This window comes from Monodelphis domestica, chromosome 6 (genome assembly GCF_027887165.1).
Source record: "Monodelphis domestica isolate mMonDom1 chromosome 6, mMonDom1.pri, whole genome shotgun sequence".
NCBI classification, from domain to species: domain Eukaryota; kingdom Metazoa; phylum Chordata; class Mammalia; order Didelphimorphia; family Didelphidae; genus Monodelphis; species Monodelphis domestica.
The window spans coordinates 244,911,112-244,934,623 of NC_077232.1; positions in this window are offsets into that span (position 1 = coordinate 244,911,112).

The window sequence follows — 23,512 nt, forward strand, 5'->3', positions numbered from 1 at the left end:
AAGTAAAAACTTCACCATAGTGGTGGCCAGACTTTTAGTCTTACCATTCAAAATAGAGCATATTTTTCCTGGTTTTACAAATATAGCTTAATCAAACATTAACTCTAATAAGTGTCACCAGAGCAAAAAACATTGATGCCTTTTCCATCTAGCTAGTGAAGAGATGAGTTCTGGGTCTTTATATAGGTTGAATATGAAAAGTAATCATCATATGGTCCTTTAGCTGATATTTACTTCTTTCCCCTAATGCTTAGCTTCTACCATTGTTTTTGCCTCTGAAGCCCTCTGTGGAAGAGCCTGCTCTACAAATACCAACCAGAACACCTGCCCCAGAGCTCAGGTAAGTATAGCTGGAAGAAATTTCCTTTTCCTGAGCTAGGTGGTACTGGCCCTCGAGTCAGGAAAACCCAAGTTCAAATCTGGCTTTAGACACATACATCCTGGCCAAGTCACCATTGTCTTCTTTAGTTTCTTCAGTTGTAAAATGGAGGTAATAAGAGCACTTTCTTACCAGGGCTGACATGAAGATCCAATGATATAATAGTTGTAAAATGCTTAGCACAACGCCTAGTACACTACAGGCAATTAATGCATACTTGTTACCTCTAACCTTCCATCTCTTGGAAATTTAAAGAAATGGGACAGACAAAAGAAGTTTCTAAATGGCAACATCAATTCCTCCAATATGCAAAAGTATACATTAACTACCACTTTTATTTGGCCAGCTATTTGCTGCATGAAAAGTAAAGTTGTATAGTGATTAGAGGGCCAGTCTTGGGGGTCAGGGAGGTCTGAGCTCAAGTTCTGCCACTGATGCATGCTAACTGTATGACCATGGACAGGTCTTTCAACCCCTTCCCAGGGAACTCTTCAGGACTCTAAAGTATAGAGTTACTCATATGAATCAGAGGAATACATTTCCTATAACAATACATTTTTAGCTCTAGACCAAAAGAGCATAATTCCCAAAGTGAAAGACTGATCAAGGAGATACACGTTGGTATCATGGCTGAAGATGTATAGTATTTGGGCTGGGCACCATATTTTAAAATATATAAAATGTTTTACTTCCCCAAAACCAATTTCTTAGAGAACTCATAGGTTCATCTCAATTGAGAAGAGGTGAAAAATGAGTGCACACTGTCAGATGTGTAATCTGACAGGAATGAAATGTCCTTTTTGTTGTTACTGATTTTATTTTGTTGTAAGGGAAAGTTCTTTGGATGCTAGTCATTGGCAAGTTACACTGGTGTCAAAAAGCAAAAACATCCACAAAAAATTAAAAAAGAGAAAGTATGAAAATTTTAAACTCTCAGAAGCCTTTGAGAGAATCAGTCCAGCTACCTCATTACAAATGAGGAAATTGAGTCCTATGGTAGTTCAGTTGCTTCTATAAGGGCAGATGGTAAGTTAATAGCAGAGACAGAATTCAAATCCAGGTCCTCTGACTAGTAATCTAATACTCTTAATCTCTCCCATGCAAAGTACTAGGTTAGAGATGAGAGATAACATAATGAAAATGGTGGTTTATGTTCTATTCACTATCCATGCAGTCCCCTTCCCCCAGCCACACACAATGCAGAAATCTCTGCACCAACCTCAACTCTTAGCTACAGAAAATCAATCCAGAAATCAGGTCCAACATCTACTGCAGGAATGCCAAAGCCCTAGTTAAAGTAGGTCAATATTGATCATTACAAGAAGCATAAAATTGGCAAGATGTGACACAGAGAAATGAGAGACTTAGCTATTTTAACTAAGGAGAGAAAACAAGTGCATTGGACTATCATTCCAGTTTTAATTCCCTAATCAGTTAAAAATATTCATAAATACATTCAAAGTAAATGGCCATTTCAAAGCATAAAAGGTTTTTGTTTGTTATTTTCTTGAAGGAAAACAGAAGATTTTAATTTCCAGTACTGTGAATTCATGATGCTAACAGGGAGAAAGGAAGACAGTTTTGTATAGTGGAAAGAATGAGGGATTTGGAGTCAGAGGATTTACATTCAAAAACCACTGTGACATTAGGAAGGGTACCTTACCTCCCTTGTCCTTCATTTCTTCAACTATAAATTGAGGAGAAATGGGCAAGATGAATTTAACACTATTTCTCTTTCCAAATGAGTGACTCTCTGCAGTGCTTTCTAAATATTTTGGAAGCACTATCTGAAACTACCAGGGATGAGTTAGTGATACTGGCCTTTATAACTTTTGAGTGTTTTCATTTTCTCACATTTAAAAGTAAAAGAAACATCTACAAGAAGATTTATATCACAGTGAAATAAGTCATGTTTTTAGGCTCATTCTGAAGATAATTCAGGAAACATGTGAAATGGGAGAAAAAAATCACCAAGATCTTGCTTTCCAGCTCTTGTCTGATAACAAAAATGCCCAGGATGAATTTAGGTTTTCTTACATCTGATTGTATTTAGTTTTAGACAATGGATTCTGAGAACAGCACTCTCCTGCTCTCTTTTACAAGGAACTGCAAAATGGGAGTGGATTGTTTGCTGGAGACTTTTTTTTCTTTTTCCAGAAATTTGGCAGTTCTGTCAAAGTATTTGCTTCTTGAATTGAAACCTCAAAATGTCAAATCTCAGATGCTCAGTTTTTCAAATGATGAATCATGTCAGGAGCAGATTTTCTTATCAGGCAACCAACTATAAATAATTGCATTAAACTGGAAGTTTTCTGGCAAAGAATTCACTCTTCTTATGATAAGCAGTAGAGGTGAGTCCATAAGGTATTCTAAACAAGTAAAAGGAGGCAACATAGACCAGGAGAGCAAGAGAGCCAACACCACCTCCACTCAATTTTAAGGAGATTGTCAAAGACCTGTAGCCTAAGAGCCCTGGAAATAGCAGTGTACCCAGTGGCCACTGGTCCTGCTTTTGGATTACTATGGTGAGTCATCTTCAAGGAGAGTAATTGCTATGGAGAAGAGACTTTTCTACCACCAAAATTAACCACTGACCACTGCCACTAACAGGCAAGTAAGCCCTAAAGCCCTGGAAAGAGCAACAGCCTCCAGACTCATAATCTTGCCCCATGCAGCTATTATTTAGGGGTTCAAGATTTATGGACATATGCTATGTGAATCCTGAGTGTTGTAGCCATGGTTACTGAAAATAGAAAAAAGAAAGTTCAACCCATTAAATCTTTGGCAGAGTCGAATGGTTTAACATAAAAACAGGTATAATTATTAATAGTAGATGTAGCATTAATGAAGACACAATAACATCTGCTTTGTTGTTATATCCAAAGGACATTGGAATCCAGAAATATGCTAGTAAATGCTTAACAACCAGCTCTTTTAAACTTTTTAATTTAACCTTCATTATTAACATTTCCTCCATCACTTTTTAAAATCTTGACAATTAAAAGTAAACCCCCAATAAATCAAGCCTTGCTTTTCAGTGCTTACAGATTTCTGAGATATAAATACTTCCATTGCAAATTTAACAGCTGACTCTTGTGATTTCAGCACACCCTAACTAGGTCTTTCCATCCATGGAGCAACTGAAGCCTCTGTATGTTGACCTCCACTCTATGCATATGAGTACCAGGAGAGAGGAGACTGTCTTAGTTTCTAATGTGTGTCTCCAGTGCTTTGTACACGGTTAATACTTTTTTAAAAAAATTCATTTATCTGTGTTCTTTTATTGATGAAGGTTTTTTTTTTTCCCTATCTCAGAAGTATTGAAGTTGGAAGATCATCCAGAGAACAGGAGAGAGGCACATGGTGGGTAGGAGTAGGCTGTAAGACACTCTATTTTTATTTTTATTTTTTTTCAGATTTAAACATTATTTTATTTGGTCATATTCAAACATTATTCATTGGAAACAAAGATCATTTTCCTTTCCTCCCCCCCTCCCACCACCCCTCCCATAGCCGACATGCAATTCTACTGGGTATCACATGTGTCCTTGATCTGAACCCATTTCCATGTTGTTGGTATTTGCATTAAGGTGTTCAATTAGAGTCTCTCCTCAGTCTTATCTCCTCCACCCCTGTAGTCAATCAGTTGCCTTTCCTCAGTGTTTTTACTTCCACAGTTTGTCCTCTGCTTGTGGATAGTGTTTTTTAGATGCTGCAGATTGTTCAGGGACATTGCATTGTCCCTAATGGAGAAGTCCATTACGTTCGATTATACCACAGTGTATCAGTCTCTGTGTACAATGTTCTCGTGGTTCTGCTCCTCTCGCTCTGCATCACTTCCTGGAGGTTGTTCCAGTCTCCATTGAATTCCTCCACTTTATTATTCCTTTTAGCACAATATTATTCTATCACCAACATATACCACAATTTGTTCAGCCATTCCCCAATTGATGGGCATGTAAGACACTCTAACAAGGAAATTTATCCAGATAAGCAACACAAAGATAATAAGCAAAAAAACCACCCCCAAAAAACAAGTGTGACCAAAAAGAAAAAAATGTAGTCCAGACATAAGACAAGAGTGAGGGACAACCAGTCAATAGCCTGAGTGTTCTATTGGGATCCATTTAACATCAAGAGGACTAGGAAAATCTTAAATTCTTAAATGCAATAGGTGGACCTTTGTGGAAATATGGAGAAAAACATGCAGAAGAATCACACAAAATGGGCAGGTATGAATGAGTTGTAAGCTACCTCACTGGATAGGCTATGTGAGATCTTGGTTCTGATGTAGCACTGCTTCTCCTCTATCTCTCATCCCTGTATTGATTCTAAAGGTGTGAATGAATGAACGAGCATTTTTATTCACTGTTTACTCTGTAAGCATGTCTTCTCCATTTAATGTTTTTGATGGAAACAGGGTCTCATAACATGAAAAATTATGTTGTCAGGAAATACAGAATTCTTTTTGGTATTTTACTATGATTTCAATCAATTTGGTTTTTATTTTCTTTCCACAAGTTTACTCTTCTCTTTTTTTTTTAAACCCTTACCTTCCATCTTGGAGTATTGACTCCAAGGCAGAAGAGTGGTAAGGGCTAGGCAATGGCCCAGGGTCACACAGCTAGGAAGTGGCTGAGGCCAGATTTGAACCTAGGACCTCCTGTCTCTAGGCCTGGTTCTCAATCCACTGAGCTACCCAGCTGCCCCCTACTCTTCTCTTAAAGAACTGAGAAAACAGCATATTAGAAACTATGTTATAGCATCCATCAATTCATAGGTTCTGAATACGTATAAGTGATTCTAGGGAAGGGAAGTTTCTTCATATCTCCTCAACCCATAGAACCTCAAGGGAACTGGCTTCCAGGATTTATACCTTCCAAAGCCCCACAATCTCAAACTATTTTGACAAAAGCATTAGTTTCATGGGTTCTCAGATTAGTTACAATTGGGGGATTGGATAACTGGTCAGATGGAGATTGCAGAGAACTCTTTGCTAGTGCTATTTTCAGGATCCTGTCTGTTTCATTGCCCAGATACAGTTCTCATGGCCAGAGAGGAGCAGGGGAAGTTTAAAGGAAGAGAGAAGTATTTGTGCTTATCATGGCGGTGTAAAGATCCTGGTCTTAGTTCCAAGACAGAAGAGAGTTCTAGTAATCGTGGCTGCAAGAAAGAAGGGGACCTGGTCATAGTAGACAACATGGTCATAGTCCAAGGGCCAGAAAGAGTGCTAGGACTGGTGATCACAGGGAATGAAACTACCTTCAAAGGTCACTGCTAACACTGTGGTGTGGTATGGCATTACCCCCAGAGAGACAGAGCTTTCCGAAAAACCTTCTAAGTTGTCATGAGCTGAAAAAAGAATTTCTCCCCATCCATTCATGGGTTTGCCACTTCAGAATTTGATTTGAGGCATTATTTTAGAGATATTTGGAAGATAATTTTGAAAAACTCACCTGAGTGCTTCTTTAGTCTATCATCTTGGTTCTGCTCTCTAAATCTGGGATTTAAAAAAGGAAGGAAATCTTCAAAGCAAATATCCAATGTCACTGGAGACAGAATATCAGTAAGGGAGGATATAAAGTGCTTTGAATATCTTAAAGTACTATACAAATGCTAGTTAGTAGTAGCAGAAGAAGGAATATTTTAGATCAGTTTCTACAGTGGGAAAAATAATCATCTAGCCTGTTGGAATATTCTGAGGATTAGAAGACACAATGTTGAGAACAAAATACACTCCTCCAACGTGTGTGGTCTTAGCCATGCTCCAAGCAAAGTGAAAGCCCAAAGTGAAATCCTCTAGCTTGTTTTCTAATTTTGTTTTTCTTTTTTGGAGTATTTCTCAGAATTTCAGGAAGACAATGTTGACAGAAGTGAGGTTCTTCACTGGAGGTTGTGGTTACCTCTTGAATCTTGACACAAGCTTGGATCTGAGAGAGATCATGGGCATATGAGTCATAGGTTCATAGACCTAGAGGAAGTCAGGGTCTTACAAGTCATCTAGTTCACTCTTTATCCTCTCCCCTCCTCCATTCATGTGAGAGACATCATACAAAGTCACAAGACTCACTCTCTCTTCTAGAGTTATTGAGGTCAAGTGGGAGGACAAAAGTCAGGACAGTTGGCCATGGTCCAGGATGCAGTGGATGATCATGGTTCAAGGAATAGTTCTTATTCACCCATTCCACTAGGGAAGTCTTCCCATGCCTGGGGAAGACACCCTTATAAGTCAATGGATTTGAGACCTGTCACTTATTCTGCACCTGGTTTATCCCATCTCTCGAGGCAATTTTACCAGGTTTTGACTGTTGTGCATTCAGCCAAAGGCCAAATAGGTCATATAGATGGGAAAGTTAAGATTTGAAACCCAGATTTTTATTCCAGACAGAGTGCTTTTAATGCATCATGTTAATGCCTTAAGGTTATTTTTAATCAATAAAGGGGGGGCAAAAATTGCATACTATATGTTCACATCACTATATTTTGTACTTTGTTTCAAATGACATTTTGATCACAAACTTGAGATCTAAAACAGGGGTCATATAATTTCTGAAATGTGCATAGGACTTTCCTCACATTTATATAGTACTCTGAGGTTTATAAACCAATAGCCCTATAAAGTAGGGATCACCAGTATAATTCTGATTTATAATTTTAGAGATGAGAAAGTTAAAGCTTAGACAAATGTTAGAGGCAGGATTTGAACCAAATCATCTGACTTCAGGTCCATTACTCATTCTATTATACCACAGTGCCCTTCATGTCATGACAAAAGAAGTGGTATGTCATTTAATATCTCAGCTCAGCAAAAAAAAGAGTGAACAATCTCACAGGAGTCAGCAACTGAGGGTATACTCACATCATAGAATCCTAGATATATAGTTGGAAAAGGCCTTAGAATTCATCTAATCCTCAATTTACAGATGATGAAAATGGAGCTGAGAGATGCTCAGTACCATAAAGGTTAAGAGAGAGACAGACAGACAGACAGAGATACAGAGACAGAGAAAGAGAAAGAAGAGAGACAGACAGAAAGAGAAAGAAGAGAGAGTGATTGAGACAGAGACAAAGAAGAGAAAGAGAAAGAGAGAAAGGAGAGACAGAGAGCAACAGGCAGACAGAGAAAGAGAAAGAAGAGAGAGAGAGAGAACAAAGAGTGAGAGACAGAGAGACAAACACACAGAGAGAGAGACAGATGCACAGAGAGAGAGACAGTCAGAGATAGAGAGATAAAGAAGAGACAGACAGACAGAGGGGGGGAGGGAGGGAGAGATAGAGAGCAGTGTCAAAATGGTACTGGGTTGGTTACAAGGAGTTAAGGAATGTCTGTCAGGTGAGAGATTAGAAGAGTATAGTTACTCAATCATGTTTTGTTTTGTTTTTTCCCTCTATGTGGAGAAAAGGCAATTGTCTTTTTATGAGATTTTAAAATTATTTTTTTATGATGAGATAACTTAAAAAATTGACCTACATCATGTCAAGAGAACTTGATTATGATAATAATTTTCTTTCTTTCTTTTTGAAAACTACTTGTTTTAAATGAGATCCTCTGAACAGACGTTCTGTTAATTATTAGATTTAATGGCTACTTGATGACTTGGAATACTCAAGGCAATATTGATGTTTCTCTATCTGAATCCATCCCTTATCATTAATGATGTGATTCTCTATCACACTGTGTTGAGTTTTAAAAGGTTTGAGGGGGAAAATACGTTAGCAGAGTGGTTAATGAGTTAATAATGTAGTGACTCAAGTCCTCAGAGTAGTCTAAAGATAAACTGTCTAAAAGAAAAAATTGATAAAAATCATAAGTTTTAAAGTTAGGAAATGCATTAGAAGTCATTAGATTCAATCCCCTCACTATACAGATGAGATTGACATGGATAAGTTAGCTAGATTCTTTGAGGTCATGCATAAAAGAAGTTGCAAAGTTGAGATCCTACCCCTGGGCCTGATAATTTTATATGTGTAATTCTTTAGGGCAAGTGGATAGGCTTTGGAAATATGTCCATTGAAATGATCTATATATGTGCCTATTTATGTGATAAAGAAGAGAGCTATTGTAATGGAAAAGTCATGGAATTTTAATTCAAGTTCTACCTTTGCTATTGATTAATTTTATTACCTTAGTTAATTTATTTAACTTCTCTAAACTTATTAAATTAAGGAATGGGATTTAGATAACTTCTAGAGACCCTTCTAGCTCCAGATTTATGATCCAATGATCTCTTAGAAATAGAGTCACTTTGTTCTGTTAACACTGGATCAATAAGTGGAAGACATTTTAATGCCTTATTGGCCTCTCATAAAACTGAATGCTGACCAGGTCCATGATCTATAAGAAATCAGGGACAAAGATCAACTGCATGTTGTTTTTACATACCTTTGGGTATCCCTAGTCTAGTATTTTAGGGCAGGTAGCTAGCACAATAGATAGAGCACCAGGACTGGAGTCAGGAAGACTCATCTTTCTATGTTCATATCTGGCCTTAGATACTAACTTTGTAAGGCTAGGAAAATAGCTTAACCCTGTTTGCCTCAATCTCCTCATGTGTAAAATGAGCTAGAGAAGGAAATGACAAACCACTTCACTATTTCAGCCCATAACATCTCAAATAGGGTCAGAAAGAAACAGACATGTCTGACACAATTGAACAACTGCAACAAAAACCAAGTATTTCCCATCTAAGATCTGACAATGTCTAGCTGGTTCTAGAACCAACCATACCCTTTTACCCTAATTATTTTTGTGACCTACTCTATACACTTTCTACCTCTAATTCTGGGAACTGTCATCAAATCAATAATAGTATTATTTCTTGAAATGATATGTCAACTGATTCTTATGGTTGTTTTCACTATTTTTATGACTTCCCCAACTGAAACCACTCTTCTCTATTGCCTTCCATTTGAGGAATGGAATTTATCTCCTTAAGGGTAAAGAATTCTTTCAATTTTGTATTTGTATCCCCAGGTTTAGCACAATGCCTGGCACTTGGTAATAAATGGTAATGTTTAATAAATAATTTTTTCATTAGTCATCCATTTGTAACATGAATGAAGGAAAATAATTTCTTCTTTTTTTTTTAATCTTTCCCTTCAATCTTAAAATCAATACCAGGTAATGGTTCCAAGATAATGTAAAAATTAAAAATAATCTAAATAATAAAAATATTATATAAAATATTGTATTTTAAGAGATTTATTATAGATCATTAGAAATAAAGGAATAAAAAGGTAACAAAATAAAAAATATACATGCCCATGGCTAATCAGACTGTTCAAACCCCCCATGCTTACTACTACCATGCTTGCGACAGGAAGCCAAAGAACCAAAAAAGCCCAAGGCCCAGAACTCCCACTATCTAATATCCTCTGTCTACAGGAAGTATATAACAACAGGAAGTCAGTGGACTCCTGGGAAATGTAGTTTATTTAGGGTAACATATTTACAATTATACAATAGAAAAGTGGTAAAGTCTAGGCAATTGGGGTTAAGTGACTATCCCAGGGTCACATAGATAGAAAGTGGCTGAGGCCATATTTGAACCCAGGACCTTCCATATGTAGTCCTGGTTCTCAATCAACTGAATCATGTAGCTATTCCTAAACAACCTCTTCTTGACCTTTTTGAAAAAAAGAAAATAAAGATAGGTTTATACAATACTCACAATTATATAGGGATTTGAGTTTGACATTCTCTTCCTCAGTGCCCTGAGAAAGTAGATAGTGAACTACCCTCATTTTTACAGATGAGGAACAGGCACATTGGAGAGGAGAGAAGGGACTTTTTCAATGGTCACAGAGCACTAAAAAAGTGCCAAAGGCACTATTTCAACCCCAGGACTTGAGGGACCTGCTCTTGCTTTCATGCTTTCACAAGAAGCTGTTGCTGTGTGCTTTTGAATTCTTTTTATTTTTAGTTGGGGGTGGGGGAAAGTAAAATTGGATGGAACCCTGCAATTATTAAGCTTTTCTAGATACATTTACTATTGGCAGATGCTGCATTCTGTGAGTTAGCCAAACCTAGTGAAATAGGGAGCAATAAAAACACGGGGAGTATTAAGTAGCTCTAATAAAGATGAGAAAAGCCAATGTAAATTCTGTGGCCTATGGAGCAATCTGGCCAGCTCAATGGCTTCTAAATCTCTTTTTAAAGCTCAGCACTAGCAAAAATTCTCTACCTCTCAGGCAGGACCACAATCAAGCCCGCTAAGAAATATATGTAGTGAGTAACAGCAGCAACAACACAACTGCAAAAATAGTGATGATGATGAAGTTGGTAACAATAACTTATTTCCCTATTGCTTAAAAGTGGGTAAAGCTCTTTCCTCCAGAACATGCCTTTTGAGGAAGAAAGTACACAGAGATTGCAAGACCTCAAACCAATGGGAAGAGGTGACTGGCATCTATAAATTCCTCCTGGATCACTTGTATTTCTTGAATTTTTCTTACATAGCCTTTTGATTATTGAAGAACTCCTGGGAGTAAAAGGAGCTGAAAGAAACCTTCTGTAGCCTTGAAAGGCGATCAAGGACTTTAGTTTAAAGAGGTGCTTCCCTGCTGCTGCCATGCTGAAACCTCTCTCCTCAGTGGAAGAGGCTATATAGGCACTCTTCTATTACCCTGAAGGAAGCCATTATTTCTAAACGTTTGAGATTTTAACATAACGAGCTCCTAGTTTCTCCTGAAATTCCCAAACTCATCATGATCAGAAACTTTAGAACTGGGGCCATTCCTTTGAGGGAAACTTTTAAAAAAGACTTTTTTCATGAGCAAAAAGTTAATTGCTAAGTACCAAAAGTTAAGTGGATTCAGAGCATGAGATTGGTCAAAGCAAAATATTTACAGTTTCTATCTTTCTTTTGACCTGTAGTGCCATGCACTATTCCATTAAGCTTTTAAATGGGGAAATAGTTATGGAATTTGACTTGTGTCTCAGTTTATTTTGAGTCTCATATATTATTTATTATATTTACAGCATCATTGTTTGAGCATTGGTAAGAGTGAAATCACTATTATTCCCTTACTTTTGAAGAGCATTCATGCTGTATTGAAAATAAAGTTTGCTTTTATTTGTTTTGTTCTTTGTACCAGTGTCCTGTTTTAGGAAATAGGATTCTTTATTAGATTTTCTACTTTCTTTTTAAAAAATGTTTTATTGATGCCTTTTGTTTTCATTTAACAGTCATCTCAGGATATATTATCCTCTGTCCACATGGGAAGTCTTTCCTTGTAACAAAGAACAAAAGAGTTAAGCAAAGCCAATTGGCACAACAAGTTTATCTGAGAATTAAGATGTATCCTACCTCTGTAACCCCCTGCCCTTTCCAGGAAAGGAAGAGAGGCATCTGCTTATTTTATGTCTGGGGCCAACCAAGATAGCTTTTTAAAAATTTATATTATTATTTTCATAGTCTATATCATAGGTTCTCTGGGTCTGTTTACTTCACTCCATATTTAACTGAATTTTTCACATTTGTCATTTTGAATGACACAGTGTAGTCCATTATGTTCATATAACACAATTTGCTCAGTCATTTTCCTATCTACGGGCATCCACTTTGTTTCCAGTTCTCTGTTATCACAAATAAGGGCTACTTTGAACATTCAAACATTGTAACATCTTGTTTTCTGCCTTCAGAGCCCTTGTGGTATATGCCCAAGTGGGAACTCTAATTTTAATGAAATTTTCTTCAAATTAACTCTGTTGTTCCCTCTTTCTACCATACCCAAATCTAATGGAGCCATTTAATTTTTAGAGCTCAGAGGGAACATAGTTCCTCTTAGTTCAAGACAAGTTGATAAGCATTTATTAAATACCTGCCATGTGCCTACCACAGTGCTAAGCTTCAAATGCAAATAAATGCAAAAGGAATTTCCAAACTGAAGGGACTCCCTATCAAAAGTTCAATATCCTAATTTTACAGGTAAGAAAGCATAGGGCAAATTGAACCAAATTTCTACTAGACATCTTTCAACTATTGGATCCCAGAGCTAGAACTAGAAAACAAATCTAAAGTTTCCAATTTAGTGGTTATTCCTTTATACCACACTAACAGTGTATTTTTTCCAGTGAAAATCAATTATTTCACAGGTATTTATTGAGACCATAGTTTTTTCTGATGTTGGAAGGAGATGTAATTCATCAATATGGGCACTCTTGATGTTGACACCAATCCCAAAGCCTGCGACAAGAGCTACCATAAGTGAAGATTTCAATCAGTTTTTTTGTGGCCAATCTGGATATGTACATTTCTGAATTTAACTAGCCTATTCTTCTAAACACACATTTGTATTCCTTTGCTGAGCCTATAATTGAAACCTTTTTGTCTTCTATCATGGCCCTAGAGAATCCAGTGTCATCTACTTTTTAAAGATGAGATATCTAGAGAGCTCTTTACTGTATAGTTGCACAGGCAACAATAACTCACATTTGTTGTTTTTCATCCTTCATATTTGAAGAGGACCAATGGCACCGTGGGGTATTGACTTTCCAATGAATTAGATTTAAGTGAGACAAAGTTGCATGAAATCATCAGCCTCACTCTCTTTTCCAGAGTCATTGGTGTCCAGGGAGAAAATGAAGTCAGGATGACTGGTAATGGCTCAAGATACAGTAGATGACCTGGTGTATTCAATGTCTAACCAAACTCTTAAGTGCTTCAGAAAACCCGCTTCAGCTGCCTTCATGACCATTGGAACAAATTCTACTCACCTGCTCATTGCACTGAGGGAAGTCTTCATATGCGTGGGGTAGCTCCCTTTTTATTTATATATGCATGAGAGGCAGGACTTGAAATAAAATGTTCATGACTCTGAGGTCAGCTCTATCCATTATACCATGTGGTCTTTCTCTTTAGAACAATGAAACAATGCACAATGAAGTAACATGATACATTGGAAATAGCACTGATTCTGAAATTAGACTACTTGCATTCAAACTTTGATTTTGATGCTTACTATGTTATCTTGGAAGAATCACTTAATCTATTTGGGTTTTAGTTCCTCAGATGTAAAATAAAGATAAATGGACTCCTTGGCCTCTAAGGCCATCCAGTTTTTTATCTATGATTAATGTTTCAGTAAATGCTCTCTGGCAGGCAGAATTCTGACCAGTGTCTCCCCCTCCTCAAACCCTATAACTGCCATAGTTTGATTCAGACTAACAAGCTAGCCCTCCTGTTCTAAGAAACTCTAGGGACAGTCAATGAACTAAAGAGTGTACCAGCCCTGAGCTGCCAAGGAGGATGGTATAGAATCTGCCCCTGGAACTAAAAGGAAAACACAAAAAAAACCCCAATGGACCCAAGGAGTATCCCCACCGTTAGTGAAACAGGAAGACTGGCATAGGAAAAGTTGAGGAGAAATTGTACCTTATAATATGTTAAAGTTGCAGCAACTACTGCAGGACTCAGTCACAGAACTTTTTCTGGGAGGATCCTATCCTTGCTCAACTCATCCAGATTGGCAGATTTGACAAGTGGGTGATTTCTTCTTCTCCCTCCTCCCTTTACCTCTTCTCAGTAGAGTATCTGTGGCTGTTAGCTAAATCTCCATTATTTAAGGATTTGTATGCTTTTTAAAATTTTCTCATTATTTTAAAATCAATTTTTCTAAGATAATTGTTTTTAATAATTGCATCACTGATCTGCCTGTTTCATTGTTCTAATATAGCAAAGAAAAGGCACTGAGAGAAGGGGAATGATTAAGAGATAGGAAAGTGAGGTATAGATTTCACAACTGTGATAGGTATTTGCTAGGGTAATTTTCCTGGCTGTGTAATCAATTAGAACAAAACCAAAAAAAATGCTCATTCAAATTTTGAACTTCCCAGAATAGAGAAAAAATACAGACATATTTTCAAAAGCAAAAAAGTAGCAGTTTTGGTTGGAGGAGATAGTGATGAAATCCACTTTCTTCCTAATGTCTCCTCATGTCTGGTTTGAAAGGAAAATCATTCCTCCATAAGGTAGAACTGATAGAATGACTACGGAGAAAGTCATGCCTGAGAGTGATCCCCCATATGAAAGAGAAGGAGGAAAGAAGAATTTAACAAACATTTATGTCATACATTCTGCTAAGAAATTTAGAAACATCTCATTTGCTTTTCTTAAAACTGAATATTATCATTATCTCCATTTTATAGCTGAGGAAACTAAGGATTACAAATGTTAAATGACTCATCTACAATCACAAAGCTAGTGTGAGATCAAATTTGAACCTTAGTCTTCCCAACTCCAATGCCAGAAAAACCTAGTTTCTCTAGAGCATCAATGGGGAAGAGGAAATAACCCCTGTTAGCCAATATAGCTGCCCACCTATGATCCTATGAGAAAGGCTATGTTACTCTCCTAGACCCTGTCGGACACATGATCAGTGTAAACCCAGGAGTTCTAGGGAAAATGTATTCCTCCTTCTTTTGTAGAGAATATAATTTCCACTAAACAATCTACTCCTACTTTCTGTAGGACTGCTATTTAGCTAAACATACAAACAGGATCTTGACTCAGCTCAAAGAATTGATCTCAATATTGAGTGTAAACCAGAATTCCAAAGGGTTGGTGCCAGGCATTACCTCCTCTGACAGGGACTGCTTCTGGCCTCATCTAGACCAGAATGAGTCTGTTCAAGTTGAACCTTGGTAAGGAGTAGCACTAGTCCTGCATCTCTAGCATCCTTCTCCTCCTGCTGGGGCTCTTGTTGCTTCCCATTGTCCTTTCAAGCCAAAGTCCTGCTGCTTCATTCAGCAAAGCATGAGAGAGTTAGGGAGAGAGGACCTAGCATAATACCTTTTACATGTAGTTGGTACTCACTAATGTTTATTAAATGAATGAATGACAAACATTTTGGAGCTCCAATCACATGGAATGCAAAGAAAGACATGGAACAGTGCAGATGGAAAATGTGCAACACCTGAACTACATTCCCAGCATCCTTTTAAGTTACATCCTCATTTTATGTAAGGATGCTTAGGAGATGAATTTGTCTGAGACTCACACTGCGGGGCTCTTTTTTGGAGAGCTTGTGCTTTTGGTAAAGTGCTGCAGATGTGAGTCTCTGCATCTCTTTACTCTGCTCACTTGATTGAAAGAACCTTTCTTTCCTTTCCCCTCTCTTTTGATTTATTATTAAAAATCCTATATATATTTTAAATACTAGGAGTATTTATTAATTTTTACTCCTCCAGAACTAATTTCTGATTTTTGAGGAATGAGGAACTGCTTTTATGTTCCTGGAACTATGAATGACTTGAAGAGAAAGTATGTGGGAATAGGGAGAGACAGTATCTACTAGTGTGATGAAGACCTTGAAAAGAGGACAATGGGAATGTGAAATCCATTGAGAATAAAATTAAAATAAGAGCAAGAAAAGGGGAATCTACTTTTTGGAATGGCCTGCTCTATTGGGGAATCAGGGGAAACAAATAAAGGGGAGATAACAGGAGACTACAGAAATTGTATTGGAATGAACTTTATTCCCTAGGTCCAAACTCCATCTTTTACAGAGTAAGAAACTATTACTCAGAGAAGGGAAATGGATTTCCCAAGATCACATAGGTAGGAAGTTGCAAAGCTGGGACCTCAATTTTAGTCTATTGACCCCAAATGAGTTATTCTTTCCACTCTGCCAAAGACTAAGGAGTATAGCAATGAAAATTGGCTAGTATATCTGTCAGATCCCTTGATAAAAGATTCCTGTTGCAAGACATCTAAAAGCCCAAAACACTAGAAAATGGATAAGAGATTCTGGTTAAGATGGTGACATGTTTGGTGATGAAGAGCTCATCTCCCACCTATACTCCAGCAAAAACCTAATAAAGACACCACATTAAATAATACTCAAGAAATCTAATTAAAGACAATGGCAAACTCTACCATCTATCCTAGAACTGCACAAAAAGGGCCAGAAATATGTGAGTACTAGAAAAGATTCTTAATGAGGGGAACTCAAGAAAGAAGATCTGAAGCATACAGTTCCCTAAGGAGGAATCTTCTGGGGTAGGGGCCATAAGCCCAGGTAATTCTAACCAGGGAAGCTTTGGGGGGACCTGAAGCTCCTGTGATAGGATAATTGTGATAGGATCAGCATTTTCCTGATACAACTTTCTTCAGCCTCAGCTTCCCTGAAATAGATTTCTAGATGAGATGAAATGCATAGAAGTCTCAGCCATAAGCAGTGTGGGCCTTTGGACTTGGTGGATTCCTGAAACCATGCTGGCCACCATTTCCAGATGATTTATTGACCATGTGTATTTCCAGATGGAGAAAATCCCTCAATTACAATGAATCACTCTAAGAAACACAGTGCCACTGTATTCTTATTGTACATTTGTACAATAGCAGGGCAAAGGAAACTCCTTCTTGTGACTTATAAGTGTCTCATTTCATCCCTATCCTCTGTTAATAGGTTCCTATCACTTGTATATAGCTTTATTTGTATATATTTGCATACTTCCCCCACTAGAGTATTAGCTCCGTGAGGAGAGAGACTATCTTTTGCCCTTTTTGATTCCCTCATCCTTAATTCAGTGTGTGGCATATAGGAGACATATAATAAACATTTATTGATTGATCCCAACACCGAACCTAAATGAGAGAGGTCCTGGTGTTAAAGTTGTGCCTGTAGCATTCGGTAGTCTTGGGAGATTTGGATAAGAAATGATACATGACTCACATGCTGGCTAAGGTGGAGGAAGAGCCTTGCAACTATAGAAGAGGAGGGTAGTCTAGTCAGATGGTTACATTGTGTGGTTCACTGTCACCAGAATCTATTTGATCTTGACCCTGGGGTCTTTTCTGTAGGACCTGTAACCTGCTCCATCTTAGGCAGACAGGTGAAAAGGAGGGGAGAGCAGGCAAAGGCAGATACTGCTCACGACGGCAAAGAAATCCCCAAAGACTCTACTCCTTGATTGTTGTTTCATAAATTGGACTGCCAGCAAAGCCAGACTGAAAGTAAATCGTGCCAGGACATTTGGTCATCAGGTAGAAGGTCTTAGCCTTCAGACATCTTGCAATGAAAACTGAGGAATATTACTGAAGAAGCCTTTCCTAATGGGAGTGAAAACTGAGAGGGTTTATCCTGGTACCCACCCAATAGTCTTTGACCCAGAGGTTCCTATTCCTAGTAATACAGGAGCAGTGATAATGGAAGACAGCAGACTGGGGGGCAGAAACTGAGGAACCAAACTTACCTAGACTAGGAAAACTTCAGGCTTCTCCTATCACTGCTCCCAGAAGGAGGAGGAGGAGGAGGAAGAGGAGGGTTGACTCCTTGCTCTGAGAGGGCAGGAGCTGGATGAAGACTATCCACTGAAGAAATGGAATGTTTGCAGAAAAAAATTCAAACAGAAACATGAGGAATCCTTGGAGCTATGACTCCTGAAGAGGTGGTCTAATTCTTGGAGGCTCTCTACTTTGGACTTCCATAGACTGATGGAACTCTCTGGGGACCTATTTTTAGCCAGCCGAATAAATTTCTTAGAACCTCCAGAGGGGAAATGTTCTTGCTCCATTTTCAGGTGGTTGACATGGGAGTAATTCACATCTGGCTTTGTAAAGATGAATTCCAGCAGAAGGGGATCTGTTAGCAAGAGTGTGAAATTCCTAAAGGAAAAATGGGTTTGAGGAATTCAATTTATGATTGGAAGTGGGGCAAAATCTGCTACAGCCTATCCCCAGATAGTCTCTGGGGCTATTAGATTCTGCCTTCTGGGTGGAACCACACTCAAGTGGCTTTGGATTTTTTTCTGAGTCTCTCTTGACCACACAGCTATAAAGATGTGGCTTGAAAAATTGGTGAAATTTGACTGGGATGTCAGAATAGTTGTATCTTGGACAAATACTGCTGTCAGTGCGAATAGACACTCTAAGAATGGAAGAAAGTCACTAAGACCAACTGATACCCTGCTAGGTGGGCAGAGAAAAATGATACCATTCCTGGGAAGGACTTTTAGGTGTTGCTCCTGAAATCTGTGTTGATAAGAAAGCAGTTCATGACCAATTTATGGAGGTGCTAATAAAACTATGAGGAAATTAAGAACCAAACACAATGTGTCTTCCAGCTTTACCCAACCATAAGAAACTCTCCAGTTAGACCATTCAGGGGACCCTACAGAGGGTACTCCATAGAAGCAAGGAGTGCTCCAGTATTTGTGTGTACCTTTTCAATAATGTCTAGATATACTGTTGTCGATGAGGTAAAATAGAAACTCTGCTTTACTTGAACTACTCTAAATAGTTAACACCAGATAATATTAGATCCCCAGGAATTAAAGATATTTCTTCTCTATTGAGGGAGATGTCAGTGTCTAGCAATGAAGACGCTGTTTTACTAGATGCCCATATTACTCTGGGATATCTAGAGAGATATTAGATGGTACCTGACAGCTTAGAATACAGTACCAGGAGATAAATGATGCCAGCAACAATGCACAGCGTATCTGACTGGCTGAGCCAACCAATATAGTTCAGAAGGTTTGATCATAGTTGAACAGATAGTTCTTTTGAGATGGAGATGTCTCTAAATGTGCACATATTATGTTTCTTTCAAGCTATGGCAATTCTGCTTTGCTTATAGAGCATATCACCTTTGATACAGGAACCCTGTGCTAGATGGTCCTGTGCTGGTGTCTCTCCTATGTCTCACAATTGATACCAGAATTCTTCGGACAGCCCCTGTAAATATCCTTATATCATTGCTTCTGATTCCAGATGAACCCCTTGCCTTTTTATTATTTATTATTTATTAGGGAAAGCATAAACTATCTGAGTTCACTTTTTTTTTTACATTCTTTACAAGAAAAAGACAGATAACTAGAAAAGACCAAAGGTCTTTTTTTTTTGGTTGTTCTAATATAAAAATAAAAATTATACCAAAATTAATTTACATGTTTAGTGTCAAAAACAAGCAAACTACTAGATGCTACTTTACCATACTAGTAAAATAATAATAAAATTCATTTGCAAAAAAATGTCAAAAATCTTAAGGGAAATAATGAAAAATTGGGAAGGAAAGGGTCTTATGTATAATACCACATCTAAAACCATGCTACAAAACTTGAATCAAAACCACTTGATACTGCTTAAAAATTAGATTGATCAATGGAACAGATTTGGGTACATAATATCCCAAAGGAAATAAACATAGTAAAGGAGTGTTTGATAACTTCAAAGGCCCTAATGATTGGGATAAGGAATAACTGGTTAACAAAAACAATTGAAAAAAAAAAGGAAAAATAGTCTGGAAGAAATTAGGTTTAATCATTAGCCCATGACACATACTGCAAGTTCCAGAATGAATCTAGTTAAAGTCATTATTCTATATAGGAAGCAGATACTACTGGTCACAGATAGAAAACAGTTCTTTAACAAATAAGGGATAAATACAATGGGTTTTTCTAAGTATCTAAAATTTAAGTTTTCACTTCCACAATGAAATTAAATTAAAAGAGGAAAAGTTAATGGGGAAAAATCCCTATAGTAAACATCTCTGATATAGGACTAATATCGAAGTTAATAGAACATTGATTTAAATATGCATACATATGCATATCATATCATATAAATACTTTAGCCATTTCCTAATAGAAAAATCATGGCAGTGGATAGAACACCAGGACTGTTGTTAGGGAAGCATCTTCATGAGTTCAAAACCAGCACAGGCTCTTAATAACTGGGCAAGTCACTTAATCCTATTTACCTCAGTTTCCTCATCTGTAAAATGACCTAGAGAACAAAATGTTAAGCCACTCCAGTATCTTTCCAAATGGGCTCATGAAGATTTATACACAATCAAAACAAGTTAAAAACTGAAAATAGTTGTGTAATATGTGAAATAGTAATATGTGAAAAATATTCAAAAAAATAAGATAAATGAAAATTAAACCATCTGTTAGGTTCTACTGTATACCCTGCAATTTGGCAAATATGGCAAAGAGGTAAACAAAATTTATTGAAAGGGATATGGAAGAACAAGCACTCTAATCCATTGGTGGTGGCCTTGTCAATTGGTCCAATAATTCCGGGAAGCAATTTGGAAATAAACTTTGTGGCTTGAAACTGAACTATGTATAGTCTTTTGACAAACTGTATCGCTAGGAAAGGACCTATATGTCAAAATATTCATTCTAGAGAAGCACTTTTTGTTGTGGGAAAGAACTAGAAAATGTGGGAGTGCCCATCAAGAAGCAAATGGATGAACAAATTGTGAAATGTAAATTAAATAATTGTTATTATATTGTAAGAAATGATGAAATCAGCAGATGTGAAGAAGCCTGGAAAGACTTGTATGAATTGATAGTGAGTGAAATAAGCAGATTGATGACAGTTTCTATTATTGATTACAATATTCTCAATATGGAAATTTAACAATTGTCTGTGCCCATTGTTTTGGCATACCAAAACGACCTTTGGATTTTGATGAGAAAGAAGTTTAGAAAAATGTACATGCATGCTGTGCAACCTGATGCTCCGTGATCTTGTGGCTAGTAGTATCTGGAAGACCCACTTGTCCTTGTCCAGAGTAAAGTTGGAATGCTTCAATCAAGGAGGCTTGGGAAAGGGATGTCACAAAAAAAGCATAAAGTTGGATCATGTGGAGGAAAGATGATTTACTTGGATTGTGAGAAAGAGATGTGTGCCATGGGGCTTGGGCCAACTCTGGAGGGTCTTAAGAGAGCTTCTGGCCACACATGGCTGGTGCCTTCTATTTCTCTGGCCTGCTTTTGGTTATTTAACAAATAATTATAAATTAAGATATAGTCTCCAGAGAATTTTAATCACAAACAAAAAGAATAAAGACTTAAGAACTAACTAAGAACAACGCAATAAACATCTATGACTCCTGATGACAAGTGATGTATTATTCCTTCAGTTTTTTGACACAGAAAATGAGATACACATTTTCATATGAAGCCAGTTTTGTGTGACTGCTTATCTGTCATGAAGAATAGCTTTTTTTGGGGGGGGGAGAACAGTTATTGGGAGAGAGAAGGAATAAACATAATGCTAAAAATTGAAGAAAAATTTAAAGGGCATGAATGAAATATTTTTGCAATGCTCATGAGAGAGTAGAAGGAATTTTAAGAAGAGGATGGAGAAGCAGGATAGTTTTATAAGTGCTATGTATAATTTGTTATGTAATTTGAAAAAATCTATTGAATATTAATTTTTGGTTTTATGTACAATTCTCTTTTCCATGGATCTTTATGTAAATAAACATGTTTATTGATGTTTGCCAATGACATAATAATATGTTTTAAAGTTATAATAATATCAACACTCATGTAAGGTCCACATAATAGCAGGTATTATCAGGTTAGTAGTGCATGTCAATCTGATTATCCATGTTGTCTATATATTTTACATTTACATATATTCTATGCTCAATGTTCAGAAATTTGTGGGTCAAATCATAGCTTTATACCCAATGTTCTAGAAATAACCTCACTAAAATATTTTGAAAAATGATCCTCTATAATACAATCATTTTTAAGTAATTAACTTTATACTTTTAGTATACATGAGATATAATAATCTCCTTAAATAAAATGCCACAGCTTGATACTTCAATATGAGCCTTAACAATTCTATTAATAATCATTTCATTATTTTGTATTTATCAACTTAAAATAAAAATCAAATAATTATTCAAATTATACCCTCAAATGAAAAGAAAAAAATCACAAAAACTATTTTACCTTGACAGATAAAATGAACGAAAATTTATTAGCCCCATTCATCACACCAACAATTATAGGTATTACAACCCTACCACTTATTATATTTCCATGTATTATTTTATCATCCCCTAAATGATGATTACCAAATTGAATTCAAATCTTACAAATTTGACTAATTCGCTTAATTACTAAACAAATAATGACAATACATAATAAACAAGGACGAACTTGAACTCTAATACTAATATCTTTAATCTTATTTATTGCCTCTACTAATCTTCTAGGATTACTTCCATATTCATTTACTCCTACAACTCAATTATCAATAAATATTGGTATAGCTGTTCCACTATGAGCTGGAACAGTTATTATGGGATTCCAAAATAAACCTAAAATATCTCTAGCTCATTTCCTACCACAAGGCACTCCAACACCCCTAATTTACATACTAATTATTATTGAAACAATTAGCTTATTTATTCAACCTTTAGCATTAGTCGTAGGACTAATAGCTAATATTACTGCAGGACATCTTCTAATTCACTTAATTGGATCAGCAACTTTGGCCCTATCCTCAATCAATATGACTGTATCAACTATTACATTCTCAATTTTATTTCTTTTAACTATTCTTGAATTAGCCATAGCTATAATTCAAGCCTACGTATTTACACTTCTCGTTAGTCTTTATTTACATGATAACTCATAATGACCCACCAAACCCATTCACATAGTAAATCCAAGCCCATGACCATAAACAGGAGCTCTTTCAGCTTTACTTTTAACTTCAGGAATAATTATATGATTTCATTACAACTCAATAATACTTTTAATAATTGGATTAATTTCAATATTTTAATGCTATATCAATGATGATGAGATATTGTCTGTGAAGGAACATTTCAAGGACATCATACCCCTGTAGTACAAAAAAAGATTACGATATGGTATAATTTTATTATATCTTATCAGAAGTTTTCTTTTTTATCGGATTTTTCTGAGCATTTTATCACTCAAGTCTGGCTCCAACTCATGAATTAGGAGGCTGCTGACCTCCAACTGGAATTCATCCTCTTAACCCACTTGAAGTCCCATTACTAAATACATCCATTCTATTAGCCTCAGGAGTATCAATTACATGAGCCCATCACAGTTTAATAGAAGGTAACCAAAAACAAATAGTTCAAGCACTAGCTATTACCATTTTGTTAGGTCTCTATTTTACCATTTTCCAAGCTATAGAATACTATGAAGCCTCCTTTACATTTACATAATGTAAATGTAAAAGCCTATAAAAATGTAACTATCATTGTCAATTGTCTTTTTTTTAATTTTACTTAATTGATTTTGAGTATTTTCTAAAGTTATAAAAATCATGTTCTTTCCCTCCCTGAACCTCCTCCCACAGCCAATGCACAATTCCACTGAGTTTTACATGTGTCAAGTTT